Source organism: Poecilia formosa, unplaced genomic scaffold (genome assembly GCF_000485575.1).
Source record: "Poecilia formosa unplaced genomic scaffold, Poecilia_formosa-5.1.2 Scaffold9, whole genome shotgun sequence".
NCBI classification, from domain to species: Eukaryota; Metazoa; Chordata; class Actinopteri; order Cyprinodontiformes; family Poeciliidae; genus Poecilia; species Poecilia formosa.
In genome coordinates this window covers 3638835-3660481 of record NW_006799948.1, presented here as the reverse complement: position 1 = coordinate 3660481, position 21647 = coordinate 3638835, and the positions used below count along the sequence as shown (strand labels likewise).

The 21647-nt window shown below is 39.4% G+C and overlaps 1 long non-coding RNA gene across 1 annotated transcript in view; it reads right to left on the bottom strand.

The window, feature by feature from the left end:
• Positions 1–21647, bottom strand: part of LOC107833877 (uncharacterized) — a 135257-nt gene that overhangs the window by 94313 nt on the left and 19297 nt on the right. Inside the window, exon 3 of the long non-coding RNA XR_001659653.1 lies at positions 13412–13578. This is a non-coding gene — a long non-coding RNA (uncharacterized LOC107833877). The remainder of the gene's footprint in view (positions 1–13411; positions 13579–21647) is intronic.

The following is a 21647-nucleotide window of genomic DNA, read 5'->3' as shown; positions in this document are numbered from 1 at the left end:
CTCAATGAGTGGGTGGTCTATGCACCGGCTCTGTCTGTCTAGCTGAGAGCCCGGGCATTAATCTGTCCTGACTGATGATGAACATTAGCATACAGTGCATAGCCGAAGCCCTGCGTGTGCGAGAGGCGTCTGTGAAAGGTGAAAGCAAGAATGCTTAAGCATGTGCATTTTTGAAAACGCGTGCAAACAGTTGCACAGCCGAGTCGTGTTTTTCTTGCATGTTCTGGCGCTCGCATGAGGACAACTTCTACCCCATCACACACACACACCTCTGTGACTCACTCCGACCAGTTCCCTTCCACTTCCTGTCGTTAAACACACACCGCCTTCCATTCCTTTTCCTTCAGAATTATTCTTAGCAGTTTTTCGTCAATCCAGTAATAATTCAATTTAGCAGGACTGGCCGGGTTAGGACTGCCATTAGTTTGGAGGAGGTGATTTAAGATTGATGACTTGTGTCCCCCGGGATTCTATTCCTCAACTTATGGGAAGGAGGGGTAGCGAAGGAGGGGGAAGGAGAGAGGTGGGGGGGATCTGCTGCTGTTGGCCGGGGCGTGGGAGTCGTCGAGTGAATTAAGGTTCAGAATTGATTTCCTCCAAATTTGAGCTGACTAATGTGACAAGTGGCAGCTGTAAGCGTCTCACCGCCGCGGCCTCGGATGTCTCCTCCGGGCTCCTCACTGTGACACGGTGCCAATGCAGGCAACGGAAAAGGAGAGAGAGTTGCACCGCTGTTCATCCTCGCAGGTGCACACTAGCACACATGGACACGCCGGCGTACACACAGATGCGGGCGCACACCACCGCAGCTTCACATGTCCACATCTCAAGATGGAGACAGACAAAGTCATGTGGACGTGGCATGAAAATACACACACACACACACACACACACACACGCGCACACACACACGCATGCGCGCGCACCTCCACCCCACCCCTGTGACACAGTGTTGTGCGAAGCTGCTCACCCATCAAACTCAAGTCAGTGACACAAATTACAGCCGAGGATTGCATGAGGAGAGCGATGCTTGGCCCCGACACACACACACACACACACACACACACACACACACACACGCATACATACAGATGCACCCACACAGCTGCAGCGTTGGTTTAAACACACACACACACAAAGACACAGCTAGAGCTCTGACAAGGAACAGGTCAACATGATGACACTGGTGAATAATTCAAGAGAAAACAGAGTGAAAGAGAGGGCGCAGGGAGGGAACAGAAAGAATTGAGGTTATATATATATATATATATATATATATATATATGAACCTCATATGGAATTTTGTTTTTTGTTTTAAAATTATGTTATGGGAGACTAGCATGTTCTAAAACTTTGACAACTTTTTATATCTTGCTACATTACAACGACAAACTATGTTTTATCGGAATTTTATGTGAGAAGAGAAAGCATAGAACAATTGCAAACCTAAGAAAAAAATATTTAAAAAATGACAGCATGATGCTCCCACCACCATGTTTCACAGCATGGTTTTGAGTTTCTACGTAGCTTAAAATGTTTCATTTTAGTCTCATCTGAAGAGATCACTTTCCATTTGTTTCCTACGTCCGATACACGACAGATACATGTACACTTGATTTTTACTTCTGATAAACAGACCAAAGGGGTATGAATAAAATGTTTCTGAATTGATTGTTTCTTTTAGTTTTGGAAGACATTCATCCTTTTTTTTTTTCACTTGTCACATATTTGCTGATCCATCCAACAAAATTAAAAAAAGGTTGTCATTCTAACACCACAAAAAGTGAAATAGCTGAAAGGTTCTGAATGTTGCTCTTTTTAGTTTAGAGATGATTTATTTAGAGCTATTTTATTATTTAGAAAAATGGCTATTGTTTTCACAGATTTTTCTCTGAAAAGTACTTTTGTTTTAAATTATGTTAATGCAAACTGTATTTGTTTCAGCGACTCCAAGTCTGTAAAAGTCGCCCCATGGAAGCCAACATGTGACAAGTTGTTGAAGCCTTAAAGGTACGGTAAGCAAACAGTGTCAGGCGTTTTTTTTGTTTTTTTTAAGAAACAAAAAAAAAGGGGGGGGGAGCTCTTGACGAGTCAACGCTGGAATTGGTTTCACGCATGAATGCTGCCTTTAAGACAAAAAGCACCTCAGGAGATAATTACAGTGTCAAGAATACCCTGCCAAGTGCCTGACGATTGCCCAATATTTAGCTTTAATTAAATCAAAGCAGAAATGTAATTTCTCCTGAGTGAGCTCTGCACAGTGGATTCCCAGAAACATACAACATGGTTGACTAATGCACTTCCTTTGTTCCTGTCACATTGCCTTTTGCTTGTTATGCCCCCAGAAAGCCTTTCTATCCTGGAGGTAAACTAACTTACTTCAAGTCAGGAGGGAGACGGGAAAATGAAGGGGATTCCACTTTGCCTTACCGGTGCTCACTCAGTTGGCGTATTTACAATGACGTAAATTATCCGAAAACAACAGAATATTGTGTCCGGGAGCAGTTTCGTGTGGTTTTGGAAGAAGTGGTGCAGAGAGGATAGAGCAGGTGCAGCGCCTTGAGAAAGTAGTTATAGGTGAATCACTTTAGCATACAAATATGCTTTCATCTAAATACTGTGGAGATGATGTGTTCAGAGTCATAATGCAGTAATTGTTTTCCTACACAGACACAGCCCAAAAAGTATAATTTTGGTCTCATCTGACAAGAGCAACTTCTGCTGTTTTTTTTTTGTTTGTTTTGTTTTTAAATCAATAATTTCTTTCTACTTGCTGCTCTTTAAAAATTGTCAAATGCAGTGTGTTCTCCTGTCTAAGCAGTAGCACTCTGCAACTCCAGAATGCAGTTTGTTTCACTGGAAACTAATCCACTATACATTTTTCAATATTCTAAGATTTTAAAACCTATGTGTCGTTTTCCAATCACTTCTAAAGTGTGCACTACTTTTAGTTGATGTTCAAAGCAAAATCCTAACAAACTACAATACATTTTGAAGTTTGTAAGTATCCTTTCCTTTATGAATATCTTAATGCTCCTTCAAACTTGCTTTCTAAACTGTATTTCAGCTTCTTGTATCTAAGGAATTTGTGTTATTCGTAACAGAATTGGCGTTTAAGAAAACGCACATGTATTTCAAACCAATGTCGTTTTAATACACGATTCCCATTTAGGTTTTGTCACGTGAGCATTTTTCCCCCATCAGCAGGATCAGGAATGCAGGAACATTATTCTATATCGGCTCAAGCCAGTCATACATGATTCAAAGTGTTGAGTTGTGTGCGCACACACACACACACACGCACACACAAAAATCTCCTTTCGAAAATAATGAATGCATGCAAGTGTCTGCCTTTTTCTCCTCCAGACTGAGGAATTAAAAACAGCGTCTCTGTGTTTGGACTGCAGTACCGGGTCTGTGGATGGCAAAAGGTCAACACAATATTAATATGGGCATTAATATTCCTAATGCAAACTCTCAATGTTCCGAGTGTCAAAGTTTTGAGTGAGCTCAAAGTTTAATAAGACCTCCACGTGTGATCTTTGCTCGGCACTTGGTAAAGTTCAATACATGAGCACAGGTTGGTGAGAACACACACTTATAGCTGGAGCGTACAAACAGAGAGGAAGAGCGACGCACACACACACTAAAACTGTTAAGTGTGCTTTATGTCTGAATATTATGAATGCCTTTGAAGTGACTGATCAGCAAAGATGAAGATGGGGCTGTGGGGGTTTAATTGATTGTACGACAGTTTAAAAAGTGCCTGAAGAGCAAAAATACTGAAAGGTTGTGTCAAGTGCTGGGGGATGTAATTACTGTTACGATCAGAGTAAGGATTTGTCTTGACAAATTCCTTGTACTGCCAAAAATTGTATGTAAACAGCTGCTGAAAGTACTAAAAAGAGGGGAACGTTTTTGCTTTCAACGTGCAGCGTTCAATGCATTTTATGACTGCAGCGGAAAATTACAGTTCAAGAAAGCAGAGAATAATCTCAGTGAAAATGTTTAATTTTCACTTTAACTTCATGTAATGTTGACAGAGGCCTATATTCAGGAAATGCAAAACTGGATTTGTGCCTTATCAATTCAGTCGACGGTTAAAAATTGTTCAGTTTTGCAGCTGCAAATGTGCAATTAGTACAAGGAGGTTTGTCAGCGATGGCGCAAATTAAACAGAGATGCTTGTTGAAATCTCTTTCAAAGGACCTTGTCCATGATTGTTCCCAATAATGGTGAAATGTCTATTGAAAGAGTAATCAGTTTTAAGTACATTTGGCTAGAACTCCATTGCATGAAACCCTTAAAGAAGTCTTTGTAATAATTATGTTAACTGTTATATCTACTGTAAAATAATTTCTAGTAAAGCTGGGATTGACAGACTCACCTAAAACTATAAAGATCTACATGTTATAACTTCTACACCTACAACTTTTGGTACTCGTATGGCTTGTTATTGACCCAAGCCGATGTGCGTTCCTTTCACCCGCCTCGCATGGCATCATGCAAGCTCGTCAATCGGGAGAGCCTGAAAGAAAGCCATCGGAAATTAACTGAAGTTGGTCAGGTATCTGATCAGGATGCCTCCTGAGCTCATCTCTTTAGAGGTTATCCAAACTCTCTGGAATATCCCGGAAGTCACTGGAATGATTATAAATTCATAATTATTCCCAAGGAACAACTTGGGAACAAGCTGTGAAACAGTTAAACACCTGTGAACACCTCTGGAAGGTACTTGTGTGTTATGTGGTTGTTGTTGTATTTACCGTTAGAAGAAATGATCCTAGCAACAACAACAAAAAAGTGGGCAAATTACATAAACTAAAAGCAACAAAGTCTCACAACCAATCATCAAGCTTGGATGGACAGCAAGTTTTTTTGAAATTATTTTTTTTTGTCAAAGCAGTTGCCTGGGTGACGCTTCACAGATCGCGCTGACCTTCCACAATTTCCAGCCGTCAATCTAAATGGGAGCCCCTTATCTCGTCCTCTCCCCCCACTCGCACCCCTTCCTTTGTAGATGTGCACATCTTTTTATTCTAAATCCAGTCATTATTGTTCCTCTCCACTGGCCAGCAGGAAAAGCCCTTCTGAAGTTGGGGAGTTAATTGAGCATGTCTCTATCTCTCTCAGTCTCCCTCTTGCTGCAACTGCTGCCGGCATTGAGGGTTGCAGTGCCCCTTTCACCACCCCCTCCACTCTCGACGTCTGGCTCCTCGACTTGCCGGGCTCCCCTTTCTTTCTGCTCGACGTGTTCGCCCAGATTGCCGATGCAGGGCCTGACTGAGTACGTCTTGTCGACCGGACTTTACTTGAGCATTCATGTCTCGGGCACTGCAGCGTCCGCTCATTACGGAGAGAGAAGTGTCAGAACTGGGGGAGACCAGCTGGCTAAGACTTCTCTAATGTAATCTGGACATCGAACTTTTTCCTCCTTAATGATATGAAACCTGACTTCATTTGAACTGGTGCCCTGTCAGCCCTAACGGCTTGAAGTTAGAAGAACATACAGTCCCTTGCTTTGCAGAAAGGAAGATGAAACTTACCTCCAAAGTGCTTTATTTGCACATCTTTTGTGGAATTTGAGTCAAGCAATCTTGAAACTTGACGCGACCGCATGAGGCAATCTTAAACCGTACAATTAAAACGCACACCAAATAGATTGCGATTTAACTCCGAATCGTTTAAAGTCTAATCATACATCTCTGGCTGGCTCCTTGGGGGAACCAAAGGTGAAACCAGTTATCTGCCATTATTTGGTTTAAAACAGTCCCAGCAGTATCCAACATCTCAGCCTATTTGATTCACTTTGAGCACGCCTCTCTCCTGGATGCATTCATCCTCCCTAAACTCCTGAGTTGGAGTGGTTCGCCTCAGGCAGAGGAAGCAATAATGTGAACCCTGGAGAGCTATTCAGAGTGAAGAGGAGAGTGGAGAGGAGCCTCCTCTGCTCTTCTCCTCCAGCGGGCCGTTTGGGAGGCTAAACGGCGCCGATATCCCTTATTAAACCATCTGGCTGATGCTAATTAGATTATCAGAGATAAAGAGAAGGAGTTTTCTTTGTACGTTTTAATGAGATAATGTGTCAGGCAATTGCGAGGAGAAGCAGCATTTTTTTTTTCCTCGGAGTGCAGAAGCTCTACAGGTGAAAGTGTGCGAGAGGGAACAGATGCGGTGGAATGATTAATGGTGCTTATCTGGAAACATCTTGCCTACATAAGGGGAAACGGAGATTTGAAGTGTAAAAGTATATGCCTTTTGTGACTTCTTTATCTTATAATCTAGGGCGGAATATTCTTTTGGCAATGACATTGGTAAGTGAGAACGGATGTAAGTCAAACAGCAGCTTTGCTACTCGACACCTAGGCGCTACCCGAGGAAATTTCATTTTCAATAACTGATTTATGACAAGATTAAGATAAAAACAGAAGGCTATGTCGGTGGTGTTTTTGATTTAAATTTTTTTTTATTTTAAAGTAAGTATGAAAATACACAAAATAAATGTTCTAGGAAAGAAAGACTTGTAATGAATTCGCATAAACACCCTTTCTGCTAAGTCAACTGCATCCAATCTCCATGCACCAGTGCCAGACTCCGACACAGGGAGAAAAGGCCTCCATCTTCAGTAAGCACACTCCATGTTTGCCAAGAAGGTGGAAAGCTACATAAAATAAAGATAAAATCTTTCATTCTCTAATACCTTCAAGAAGGTGTTCATATTTTTGACATGCCATGTTCTACTATTTTAAAACAACCCAGTCAGTTAATGCCATTGCTGTTTTATTAACATTTAAACCAACAATTCCCAAGTGGGAAGTGAAGAGGGACAGGGTGGGGCTTTGTTTGGACTAGAGAACTCAGGTGTTCACCTGAAACGTTGCCACTTTAAATGAAACCAACGTCTCTGTTGATCCATATATCCAACCGTATTCGGAATTGTTTTTGAAACACTACAATCCTTTCAAGCTGTCAAATTGTGAACCACATACATTAAATTAAGCTTCAGGGTCCTCTTTCATTATTTTATTTGGTCAGGCTGGTGTCAGGTGCAGCTGGTCACTGCTGAGCTTGATACTTTACTCTTTTTTAATTTTTATTTTCATTTAGGTGTTGAGGAAATTCTAATTAGTCATCCATGACTTTCTGTTTCCACACAGTATAAATATTGCATGGTACAGATGCCCAGTTCCGTTAGTCACTCTTAAATGAGAAAGTCATGACATTTAACTGAAGCAAATGTGTGTAGATCTTCACAAGACAACAAGAAAACAGCTGCATGTCTAAACTGATACTCTCCATGACAGTTTTTCAGTACGGAACAAGGTTGGTACACAAATGTGATTGAAAATATGCCTGTACATAAACATCCCTGTCAAGCATGCAAACAATCGGTAAGGGTTCTCAAAGTTGAATGTTGCATTTTCTACAAATTTACAAAACGAATAATTTCGCAACACTGATAAACATTTTTTAACAAAAAATGCTGTTAAGAACTGATAAATCTAGTGAAATATAACATTTGTGTCCACTGTCACATCTCCTTGCTAATTTAGTCCTCAAAAACATATGCAGATAGATTTCCAGGCCTAAGGAGGTATCACAGGCGCTAGCTTAATGAGAGTGAGTAGGGAGGGTATTGATCAGGGCCGTCACCAGAGAAGAACATTAAAGTACACATTCAATAAGGGACTTCATACCCCGTTTGGCTAGTGTAAAGGTTAAGTGCTGGAGAATATCGCGAAGATCAATAATTGTCTGCAACTTCACGAATGGTCCACCATCACTGAAGTCACATAAGAGATGCCACAGGAGATTTGTGAGACTTCGTAGTTTCTATTTGACGGACCTGGTTTAGACACACTTTGCAAATCCAGCTCCCTCTCCAAGCAAAGAAACTGTGGTTCCAAGCCAGTACGCGTTGCGAGTGAAGACATTAGCTCATATTAGAGGTTTAATAGTCTACTGTTTGGGTTTAACTGTTGCATATTCTGCCACTTTGAATAAATAAATTCAATATTCCTTTGGTAATAGAGAGAGAAGCTCCTTAAGCAAGACAAATGAAGGGTTTGCAGCAGAGAAAAACAACATTAGCTGGCTAATTAAACAGCAACGGAGGATGTCAACGAATACCGCAGAAATTATATGATGTGGTTTTAGGAAAACAAGGCAACAGTGTGCAAGGGATAAAACCTTATGAAGCTAGGAACAGCTCAAAACAAAATATGATTACTTATATATAAAAAAGGACTACATTGCTTCCTATAGGTAAGTTTATTTATTATTAAAAAAAATAAAAAGGTTAAAATTCTTTGCCGTACTCACTTGGGCATGTACAACTATAAGTTCTTCAAATATATGTTTTATATTTTAACATACGTCTTTGTTAAAACTCTGACATGCTGATACAGATTTGTAGCAGATCCCAGTTTCTCTTTAAGAATTCTAATTGAGTTCAAAATTGTTTTCTTAGCCTTTCTGCTGTGAGTAGAGGCGAAGTCACACTGTGCGTGTGGGAAACCAGCTGCTTTATAACAGGAATTTACGATTTGTGAACAAATGGAAACAGAGTTTCATGACTTAATTTCAATTTCCAAACCACTGCCAAAACCTCCAATTGCAGCAATTAATATTTTAAATAGGGTGTTAAAACTTAAAAAAGACAAAGCTGAGTAACTGGTAGGTTTATATTCTTTCTGATATCAACTTCTAATTAATTGAAATAAATTCATCTCTGGTCAGGTTGGTACAAAAAGACCAGAACTGTTAAAGGTACAAAAAAGAGAACGAGCAAAATGCCCATCACCCACTGGAGTCTAGTCATCTTATTTCTTCCATTTCAGTTTTATTTAACCAGTAACTTTATGGGTAAGATTTAAAAAAAAAAATCTTGTTCAAGAAAGTCAAGATAGTAAAAAAAAACATCTTATCTGACAAAGTTACTCAGCATCACAAAAAGAATAGTGTGACTCACTACGGTGAACATGTAAAAGTTGAATAATGAAAATGAAATGGAATCAAAGTTATTTGGATTTTTAAAGCACTAGACGAAATAATTTTTCCAGTTGATGTGCTGTTTGTTAGAGCTCATTTAGGTAGCGACAGTCAACAGCCATAAAAATTGTTTAAATACTTAATTCTTAAACCCATTTGTGACACCTATAACTGCTGACTATAGTCTCCTTGCAGTAACAGCTTCCACACTGAAGATCACACACTTTGTAGTGCTGAGGGTTTATGCTTTAAAGGAATTTCTGAGTTGCCAGCTATTGCTGTAACCCGAAAAAACTAACAACTCATGGCTACCGACAGATTATTTGATGCATCTCCACTCCAAACGGGCATGTGATGAGATGAAACAAAGACTGAATCAACAGTCCAAACCTACATCTGAGAAGCAGCGATGTAAACTACGTATCTGAATTTAGTAAAACCTGGTGAAGGGCAGGCCATGGAGTGACCTCTCCTGCTTCCTCTGAAAGTGCAATTAATTGCACTTCCATGCTGTGAGGGGTGCAGACCTATTATTCCTTGCAGACTTATTTTTCTTCCAGAGTCTTAAATATTCTATTAATTGATAATGTGCATACCCTTCAGGTTTACAGCATCTCTGACACGTACTCTGGCTATAAATCCAGTTGAAAACTGACAGCCGAAGCAAAGATCCTGTAAAAAGCAACATCTGGATTCGCTCCTTTCTACTGAACCCCATCGACGTGGATGTGAACTTATTTGGGATCACATGCACTGTGTTTTTATTGGAATAGCAGCCGAGCCTCCAAGTTATGGGGGTATGTGTTTGTCATAAGACCTTTTAAATCCTGTGGAATGTTGAGAATGAGACCACAGGTGGTTGTTGCCAAAAATATGACGGGAAATAGACGGGTCTAATTTGGGCTTTGATTTATTTTTGTTTTGTTGTCCATTTCTGCAGCTAATATTTTAATTTACGGCTATGTTTATGAGCATTCTTATTGTTTAATTAGTGGCCCCTAATCTGCTTATCATCACTTAGAGTCTGAAACGATGAAAAATGGCTACCACCGTTGGAAGACAGATGACCAATTTGCGATTGTGACAGTAGAAACTGAACTCAGCGTATGAAATAATTAAACGGGGACATACACGTCTTAGATGCCCGAGATCCTCTGAACTGCATCTGATCTCGCAGCTGCAACATGTGGCTCTGATTGGGTGAACAGATGTCTTTCCATGGCTTTTTCTAAACTGTTTTTCAGATTTCTTTTTCGCAGCTGAAATGTCAAAACTCTAACGTGTGAGGGTTTGAAGCCTTTTTTTCTTTAGAAAGAAAGACCATTTCCTGAGTTACTAAAAAGTTCCTCCACACTTTAGTTCAATATTAAAAACTCACACTTATTTAGACTCAAATTTATGAAATGTTGCATCAATTTGTGTAATATGTTAGCATAAAAATGATGTGCTTGGCTTCAATTACCTTTATATTCCACAAATCATAAAATATCGCGATGCCAAAGCTGGCTTCCAATCTTGTTTTTGTCAAATAATTTTAAATCATGTACACCTCAAAATCTAATCTAAAACACAGACTTAAACTCTGAAATAAAGTGCCTTAAAAGTAGCTATAGCTTCTTTAAAGATTTTTTTTTCCTTATTCAGAGAAAACTCTGCTTTTGTAAGACACTACTGTATAGCTAATTGAAGAAGTGGAGAGCTCCTGCTGTGACAGGATGCTGCATCATAGATGCACAAAAGAGTGCCAACACAGATCCTTCCTCCCAGCAGCTGTTAGACTTTAAAAACATCAGAGCTCCCAGAAAGACAGTAAAACCCTAATGTGTTTACAGCTCTGCAGTTATTTATACAGATTTTCCATTTATTGTCAACAGCCTGTATTTTGTAATGCATAACTATACGTACATATTTTGATTTTTTTTGTTGTTATTATTATTCTACTATATTGTACTTAAATATATCTTTTGGTTTACTCTTGACTGGCCAAACAATAAGGAAATGGGAAAGAGTGTGGCAGTTGTTTGGCTCTCAGGCACTTCCAACACCTCAGATTTAGTTCATGCAGAAGCTGCCAGTTATTTATTCACTACAAGCTGTTGCCAAAGAACGTTTAACTAACAACTATAGCAATCAATAATGGAATTATGTTAATAATTCACTAAACAAAGTGACATGAAAGTCCATGAGTGATGCTCTGAGACTAAACAAGTAATCACTTTCAGCATAAGTCTGATCTTAGGAGTTATGTTTTATTGGTGTTGCGCTTAAAAATGCATGATACAAAATATTTATCTTTATTTTTCAAAGGACTGTGATGCAAATCTCTCATGGTGAGCACCAAATGGATGTGTCTCTTCAAAAATGTATGCAGTTGCACAAAGCACCCCCCGCACCCCCCGTACTCCCGGCGTGCAGTTAGAGAGGCTTTTTTCATGAATTCGTTATGAAATGCAGGTTGACAAATACGCAAACATGAATATTGAAAACATTTACAGCGTTTTTACTTTATGAGTTGACACATTTAATATGCTGACTAAAAGCCTACAGTTCTAAATCGCCCCAGTGTATGTTTACGGCAGCGTGCATCTGTTTGTGGTTATGTGCTGCACGCTTTTCCTGGGAGAGAAAAAAAAGGGAGAGGGAGAGAGAGAGAGAGAGAGAGGGGCTCACTTGGAAAACATCCTCCTACCTCAAGGCTTCATAACACGCACTCTTTGCATTACAAAGATAAGATGCTGCCGTGCATATTGTGCCATTTCAAAACATGCGCTCATTGCATTCATCAAAATCCCCATGTCTTATTAGAATAGAAGTGCATTAAGCTTTAATATGGACGCCCGAGAAGACTAAACACTGCCGACGCTCCGGCACGGTGCACACAAAAAGGAAGGGAAAGATTACCATTTAAATGCTCTAACACAATCGCATGTATTTGATTCATAATATTTATAACAAAGCGGGGAAGCAGATGTTGAAAGAACAGGGCCGATAAGCATATTTGCACTGATCTTTTCCGTATGTGATGGGGTGAGAACTACAGTGCAAACCGCAGTTTAACTACTTGACCAGAAAAGATTTGAGAACAAAAGTGGGTAAAAGATACGGAAAGCTGCGTGTGACTTTTTTTTTTTCTTGTGGGATAAAAATATAATGGGACAATTTTTCAATAAAGCATAGTAATTTCTAATTTCCACTCCCTGTCTTTCTTTTGAGGCCGTCTCACCTCGCTGCAGGGAATTCCACTTCTTCCCTTTGACGCCTTTAATATTCTGGGGGGAAAAAAATATATAAAAAATCCACCTCAAAACAGCTAGATTGTCAGAGAGGAAAATGCTAAATAGCACTACAACTAGCCTGATTGAACGTTGTTATGTGAAGATCAGAGTCTCAAAATCACACCTGACAATTCAAACACTGAAAGTTTACACACGCACACACACGCAGACACGCTTGTGCGCTCGCTCTAGCTCATACGCACCGTTTCCCCGTGTCAAGCTCTCCTGGGGTGCTGCTTTATTAATGAGTTTGAAACATAAAAAGTATCCGGAGGACGGGAAGTGTCACTCATCAAAAAAGGCTGTTTTTGAACAGTCTTGGCGTATGTTAAAGAATTATTCTCTTTCATAAGGACAAGAGACAATCGGTGATTGCCAGGGCTTTTTTTTTTTTTTTTTCAGCTGACCAGACCATGAATCCTTGTTCTCCGACAAGGCATGAATATTGCATGTAAAGTCTGCGAAGTTGGGCTGCCCGGTGGGAGAAAGGAGAAGGCTGAAGGATGTAGACATGTGGTGCTGTTCATTATGACTGTTTGCGATTGGAAGGAGTGTGGGATTCATCAGTGTGTGAGCGTTTATGGCTTTGGGAGGCTGAGCTAGCATAGGAGTGTTATTAATTATATCGATTAAATGCAATGTTTCGGGTAAATAGAGATAACCAAACGCGCAACAAGAAGATCAATCAGCAGAGCTTTGTTTTTCCTTTTTCTAAACTGTCTGCCTCAATAAAAGCAGTGGGGGGTTTTTTCCCCCCTAAAAAAACTTGAGGCCATAAAATATTTTTTTGCCACATTACAACCACAAACCTCAACATTTTTCGTTAAGAGTTTTTGTGAAAGGAAGCCCATAATTTTGAAGTGAAATAAAAATTCTACGAGCTTTGCAGAGTTTTTGTTTTCCCAGACGTATTTGTGTTCAGCCTCATTTTCAGTGACACCCTTAAATAAAACAGTGCAACACACTGCTTGTGAGTCTACCTAAGGGACTTAAAGAGAGGAGTTGCAGAGAGGTGAGAAACTGTTAACTGGGTAAAAACTTTTCGTGCACTCCATAAATCTAGCCTTTGGTAAAAGGGTGACAAGAAAAAAAAAAAAAAACTTTGGTGAAGGAAAACCAAAAAGAAAGTCCTGTTTAAAGCTTACCACAAGCCGGTACGCAGCACCACGACTTCGAAATTTCACTCCTCAGTGAACTGCGACTTTTGTCCAGTGTTCGGTGCGTACTTTTGTTGGTGTTGAAGCATGTGTTGCGTCAGTCTGCATTTTCTCATCAAGATGCTGCTCATACTTACAGCTCTGCACCCCACAGGCTGCAAAAAACAAAACAAAAAAAACAAGAGGACACTAAACTCAGGAACAATGAAAGGGGACAGAATGGAACGAAGATGTGAATCAGTGCATTAAAAATTGAGAATCAAACAGCAAAAAACACTTAAAAAAAAGTGGCAGATCATTTTAAACATGAGAATGAGGAGGCGTTGCAGGTGAATTGTATAAGGGATTATTGGTGAACATTGATATAACAAAACAGGATGTAAACTAAACATGAAAGAACCTAAAAAGGACATAACAAAATAAGCCAAATCTAAGCTAAGAACTAACTAGAAATGCACAAACAAAATGCAAGAACAAACTAAGAAACTCAAAAGGAAAAAATGCTGTATGACAAAAGTACTTTTAACAATTTTCTTTTAAATATAAAATGCATTAAACTATACAGAAGGTTAAAAAAGGCTCTTATGGAAAAATAGAGTGTTTACTGCATCTTTTTGAAATTCAAAGGTCTCAGCAGACAGAAACTAATATCAGATCAACAGTGTTCAAACAAAAATTCTTATTTTATCAAGCAGTGGATTTGTGTCCGTTTCTTGTAACCAGAAGTTTTACACGAGTAAGAGTAGTGATACTTAATAGCCATATTACACAAGTATTTGTAGTAAAACTACTTTTCCCCCAAATAGTTATTCTAGAAAACAGAGTAAACTGTAAGTAAGCTGTAGGGGACACAGCACACATGTGGAAGATGATGCTCTACTCAGACGGGACCCAAAAACCGAGCTTTATGGCCTTTAAATGAAATTATCTGCTTTGAACCTGTCCACCTTTTTCCAGAATCACACATGATGGTGGCAGCATCATGCTATGCTGATGCCATTATTCAACAGTGAAAGAGAATCTGGTCAGAATTGGTGGGGAGACGGACAGAGCTAAAGACAAGGCAGCCCTGGAAGAAATCCTTTTAAATGAGACACAAAGTTTTGAGACCAAATTCGTCTTGTAGCAGTACAATGGTCCTAAGTAAGGAGGAAAGGCCACAGCTAAATGGTTGAGATGAAAGAATACTGATGTCCTGGAATGACCCAGTCCAAGTAAAGACTTAAATCCGATTAAAAATCTGAGGAAAGGCTAGAAAAGGTCTGCTTAGAAAAACTTTCCGTCCAATCTCACTGAGTTTGAGCTAGTTTGCCAAGAAGAATGCAAAAGTACACCGCAATATTCAAAGCTTTTAGTTGCCATGAGATCAAAAAGCAACATGCAACTTTCTTTCCACTTCCTAATGATATTTACATTGCCGTATCACATTAAATCCCAATAAAATTCCAGCTTGCGGTCTGACGATTAATGTTTGACAGAATGTGAAAGGAGGCGAGAGCCAACCAATCAGTGAGCCTTCATTCACCTTTTCACAGTGCTGAATAGGTGAGCTACACAGAAATAAACATGCAAGCGGTTGACTTTAAAATAAAAATGAGAGCATGCCAACTCCTGCTCGGCCTGCTGACATAAATATACATACACGAGCATGACAAACCCTCACACAGGAACTATTGCACAGACGTCAAGCATATAGACACACTCGCACGCCGAGCTCTGCTCCCATGTGATCTCGCCTCAGCCTTCCTGGACTGGAACAAATAATAGAGGGGAAGTCGACTGTGGGATTTTGAAGCTCTCCCTGTTAGTGACACTGTGTGTCAGTGCTGTATCCCTTTTCCTTTTTACTAACACAGCACCGGGAGCAAGGCCTTTGAATAATAAATACTCCAAAGTTTTCGCACAACTCCGGCCACAGATGCTCGTCCGGCAAACAATGTTGATGTGTTGAGGAAGTGAGTCCAGGAAGGAGTCTGGAATGAATATAAGATGCGTGTTCTGACACAAAACACGACTGAACCGAGGCTGGCCCTGGGAAGTGAGAGAGCCGGTGGCCTGAAACTTCAAAAATCCGTGTGTACACACAGACAACTGACATTCCTGGGAAAGGGGTAGAACTGCAAGATAAGCACAAAAAGAAGAAGTTGAGGATATTTTTCTGGCAAAAATCAAGAAAAGAAATCAAAGGGGAATATTCCCTATAGCAGAAAAAAAAAGAAACATCAGAATAATAGTGACAAGACTTTTGCTTCATTATTCTGGCAAGCTGCAATTGACAACATTTTCAATCTCTCTTTGCCTAAGCCAGAAGAATCATAAAGACAACCCAGCCTGACATTCTTTTTTTTGGATTGGTCTTCTTGAAAACTTTGCGCATTTCCACGAGGCTTACAGTACTGGGGAGCCGACAGCAGCATGATGAAGTTCCTCAACTTGAGCAGCACATGCTTGGGCGATACACTCCGCTTTCACTGAGTGATAAAAACAGGGCACGCTGAAGTTGAGGTGATGAACAAGGGGCCATTGTAGTAGTTGATGTGTCCATCGTCGGCCGATATTTAATACTCCTGTTCCGCAGCACGGCCCGAACATGACAGAAAATCATTAGCCACTGTGGGCTGTTAACTGTCACATGAGTGATTGAATAGGCAGTGAGCCATGGAGTTTTGTATGGCAGTTAAACATCTGTCCTGAAGATTCGCGGTGGCAGACGGTTGAGGTCAATGATGAGGCAGTTTTGGCAGACAGCCACTCCTCCTCTCTGAGGGATTGGGGGGAGAGGGGGGCTTCATGGCATGTCACATCTGAATGGGGATCAACTACAGGTCAAGCCCACACTTTATACATCAATTCATAGTTCAGGTAATGAAATGCTGAGCTGGAAATAGTTTGAAAGATATGGACACCTTTCTGAACTCCCAGCTTTGGGGGATCATGACTATTTAAGCAGTTTCATTGGACCTGGACATTATTCTCTTCATTTGCAAAAACTAACGCAGCTGCTTTGGAGACAGGACACAGTCTTTGTCACCTAAAGAATGTGATAAACTATGTTTGTGTAAAAAAGATAACACAGGAATCCTACAAATGTCATTTGATTCAAATTTGTGCATTCATTTTAATCATTCCATATTGCCTTTACACTATTGGTCCTAAATGTAGGATTGGATCAGAACCCTAATAGATGCATATTTAAATTATCAATATTTGATTTCGCTCAAATCTTTCAAACTTCTCAGCTGCAGTTTCTTCTTTTGTTTTTTAAATTACCACTTTTTGTGCGTTTGGCCTACAGGAATGTGACACAGAGCAAAGTGGAGCTTAAGTCCAATTCTTTGTGTGCGCTAACTGCGAATTAAGCTAATTCTTAAATAGATAGATCTAACAAATCTTCCATCATAATCCAAATCTTTTCATTGTTTAGGATGGTTTTTGAAGTGAAAGCAACACTAAATCGGCTGCTTCAGTTCCCTTTCCGAGTCATGAGCTGCAGTGCACCACACAGACGGCTGCTGGCGCAGAGAGCAGCTGAAACACCACTCATCAAATTTTATGGCATTCAAAAAAAAACAAAAAACTTAAAGTTTAAGAAGCAGGAGAAGAACTTTGTGCAAGTAGTTTCTGTACACCTTTAACCTGAAGCGTCATTTAGTCATCAATGAGTCACATCACAACATAGTAAAATTGCTAGGCTTAGCCTAGCACTTTAAAACAAAAATCCAAACTAGTTTTGAATTAAATGTACACACACACGCATATATATATATACACACACACACACACACACACACACATATAGTAAAAACAATTCCACATTAAGTTCCTATTTGTTTTGAATGAATCACTTTTATATAAAAAAAAAATGCACAAAAATGTCCTATAACAGTAGTATTTATTTTCATGTATTTAACTGAGTTTATCCTACAACTTTCAAACCTGAATGATGACCAAATTGATTTTCAGTAATTTACAATTTAAACCCATTAATATTGCATGACATATTGCTTTTTAAATTTTATTATTTTTACTATTTTGGTCCTTTAAGCTCTCTGTGTCAGGTTTTCTTTTACCATTAATGTTTTTACTACGATACCTCGCATTTCAGAACTTTCGTCACCGCATTTATCAAACCTTTGTCATACCACTTCGCGCAGGGAAGCTCACTTTTTCTTTAAACGTATCCAAGTGGGCAGCACCAAAACTGCCCCAACGGACAGTCTGAAAATATCTCTCCATAGAGGATTTGGATTCTTCCATCTATTCCTCTCACCACACATCCTGAATCCTCTTCTTTAGAGGAGTCTTGACATACAGACCAAGGTGGTGTATGCAGCCTATACATAAGACTGGTTGTGTTCAACAAGGGCCAAATCTCCATACTATTCCCTGTTGGGTTCTGCCTTTGTAGTGGGAAGCCCAAGTTGATGCACTCCCCCCCTTACAAAAGGAGGAAAGAAGATTTCTGCAGAAAAAAAAGGGCCAAAAGTACCATATTAAATATTTTCAGAGAGCCAAATGTTCATTAAAAATCAACACTGGTAAATGTTTCTCTCAATTTCCTCTTCATCTAATGAAGCAATACATGAAAGACGGTAGGGGGAAAAAAAAGAGGTATGAAATTGTCAAATTATAAATTAAGCTGCTGCTTCAATTATTTGCTTGGTTTGATAATAACATGTGGTTAATTTTTGAACAAGGTTAATTACAAGAGGGTTAATGATGTCCTTGTGAAAACCCAAGAACTCTTTTTTTTTTTGCCTAAATTACGCTGCTATATGCGAACTAAATATTTTCTTCCGTTGATTCGCAAATACATTCGAAATCAGACGGCCTGAAAGAGGAGGCCATGTTCTAATGTGACATATCTGAGCAGCTTCTTGGAACATTTTGTAACAATAATTGCTGGAGTCGACTTCTCACCAGAGGTAATCGGAATCTTGCCGTCTTCGGTCGGTGGCCAATTTATTTTATGAGGTAGTGGGATATTGCACATGGTGTGTTTGCGTGTGTGTGTGTGTGTGTGTGTGTGTGTGTGTGTGTGCAACACAGACAGGAGAGCTAGAGAGGAACAAACAAAGGGCAAGTTGGTGTGATCACTCATTCACACTGGAGCTGCTTGACGTAGAGCTCTACAGGGCATGATTACCAGGCCCTGGGTGATCCTTCAACTCTCTGTCTGACACTCGCTGCCGCTGCTCTCCACGTTCCATTCCTCTCTCCTAATTCATCTCTCTAAATCGTCTCCCTTTAACTCCGCGCTTTATTTTTTTTTCTCCTCCGTCTTGTCGCCACAGTGTTTTATTTACTCCTGCAGCCCCCTGTCTGTCTTTATAATGTGTTTCTGCCAGCCTGATAAATAAAGCAGTTTGTCTTTTTACAGTGCCCATGACGCTTACAGTTAATGTCTTCCCATCCACCTCTGCTATTTATCAGGCTTGAGACGGGCATTTACTGCGTGTGTGCAGGTCCCTGGTGGCAAATCTGAAAAAGACCGTTAGATTTCATGTGCAGATAAATAAGTTGCATCTACGCTACAAGTTGTAGGAGTAGACGGCTCTTTATTTTATAGAAGCAATTGCCTCTTAAAGGAGTTTAGTTGAATCTGAGTTTGTGATGATGGGGCTTTAACTACAGATCGAAATAATCTGCATGACTTGGTGTTAATTCACCAAAGGTGTCTCCCATCTACATCAAAACGCAGGACCTGATGACAAAAACTGATTTTAAAATTGCGTTCCAATAAATAATAAAATGGCAATGAAAGCATTTTTTTTTTACAGGTTTCTTTACCTGCATCTCTTCTGGTGTTGAATCGGTTTCTATTAAATTATACATTTAAGGTGAAGAACATAGGGACCAAGTAATATCAGGATCAATTATCACCTGATGGTTTTGATTAAAAGTGCAGATGTTTGTTTCTTTTTAAAAAAAAATAAAGATAATCTTTTGAAACATGTCTAGTATACATGCCAATACATTAATAGGTCATAAAAGAAAAACATAAGTTGATGCACTCTGTGTTTAAAAACAAGAAACTTGTCAAGAAAGATGCACAATTTCTAACAATGATGTCCACAGAAAAATATTAAGTTCTTTAAGCAGGAAAAAGAAGTTAATTTGAAGTCAATAATTAAAGTCAAATAATTAAAATCAAAGAGTAACATAAAAACAGAAAAGACAACTTAGTGTTACCTTGCCATTTTAACTCTTCTAAATACAAACATCTTTAACACCCTGTGTGGATCAATGTTTGCCCAAAGAGGCATCTATACTTCAAAACTTATCTGCTTTCCAATTTAACCTGCCAACATTTGCATGATTATTTTTTGCTCCTCTGATTATTTTTCTGAGTTTTTCCAAAGAAAAAAAATTTTTTAGCATCTGAAGTGATAGCATTTTGCATTAAATGCATCTACAACCTTACTTTGCACAAGTTTTAGGGGTTTTTTTTCTTTCAGAGTTTTTAAGTGAGAAAGAAAGTTGGGGAAAAAGTCACACATACATTTTTTGCTCAAATTAAAGTTCACAAAAATATCAGCGGCTAAATCAACAAATATTTAAGAAGATAAATCACGAAGCAGTGTGATAAAAAGTTAGATGGTGAGTGAACTGAATCTGAGCTCCTGTTCAATGGGTCTAATCTCCTCTTGTTAGACGGACACGAGGGATTTAGGGTGACTTTTAAGGGGACTAAAACATTACAATGATGGCCTTGCACAAATCTTTTCATGCTCTACCCAACAGAGTTCTTATAGACATGCTTGGCTTAAAACCACCTTGTTAACAAAAAGAAAGTGGGAGAGAGGAGAAAAAAAAAAATCACCCTGACACTTCTGCCGTGTGTACTTGAAAAATTTCAAACACTTGTCTTTTCTTTACCATAATAGATGTCAGTTTTTCTCTGATGTAGCTCAAAAAAAGGGGGTGCGGCACACGGGGTCTCGCTCTTCCCTGCGTTCGAAGCCATCACTCAATAGCGAAAAGGATCTGTGTTGTTCGACATCAAACAAAGGAGACATTCGTAGCATCACCTGCGGAGCGCTCCAAAGGGATGAAGCTAAATATCTTCAAATCACTTGTCCAAGACATTTCCCCCTATTAAAGCTGCCTGCACGCAGGCTTTAAGGCGGAGACAGGCCCTTTAGATAAGCTAAACCAAACCCGGGTGTTACAGCTGAGAGATCACACACGCAGTCTCTGTTCTGTTACAGAGCTCTCCTTTGGAACAGCATGCCATTAAAAAAAATAATAAAAAAAGACTAAGAAGGCTGCAAGTTAAATAGCATTAAATGGGAATTATGTTGCCCATTTACCTGTAAAGGCAAAATCAATTTTTATTTTATGTATAGTTTTAAATGTAGATATTTCTATTAAGTCATAGCTCTGATTCAACTGTGCTGAAAACAAATGTATAATTTGAAAAATCGTTCTTGTCTTTGTCAGATATTTGATATTTTTGGTCGTATTGGCTCGATTTTTATGTGAAACCTTTAGTTTTATTTAGAGTCGGTGTGGCTGTGTGCACCTATTGTATCTGTTACAATGTGTATGACTCCCAACTGTGAAAATCTGGTAGTAGCGCTTCAGTTCTAGGTGTGTTTTGGTGTGTGTGCGTGTGTATGTGTATATATATAAATATATATGTGTGTGTTGTAATCTCAGCAGCAGATCATGTTTTCCAGGCCTCAGATGAGGCAAAGCAGCTTTGGCAGCGGGCCGTTTCATCTCAGGCACTGGGGCCCAAAACAAAGAGAAAATGATTGATTGGATGATGAATTATTTAGAGGTGGAGAGCTGAGGAATGAACGAGCTTGCGCTGGAGAGAAAGAGAGGATAGGCGGAAAAGCAAGCGAGATAGCGGGAGAGAGCGAGTGTGTGTGTGCATGCAGGTCCGGGCTCCCTTTATCACTCACTCTGCTTGTAGAAGATAGGAATTAAAGGAAAAACTTGCCCCTAATTGTACTAATGCGTGTCACTGCAAATTTGCCAAAATAAAATATTGATGTGGATGCGGTGGCAGGGCTGCAACGTGCCGAGCGATGATTGGATAGGAGAGATGTTTGCCCAGGGAGCTATAGGATAGTAGAACCTACATGTAGGAGCGCACCAAAAAAGAAAAGCAGCTCATATGTCTTTATACCACAGTTTATCTGCATATTCTTCCCTTTTTTAAACTTAATATTTATACATAAACTTATATATATATATATATATATATATATAT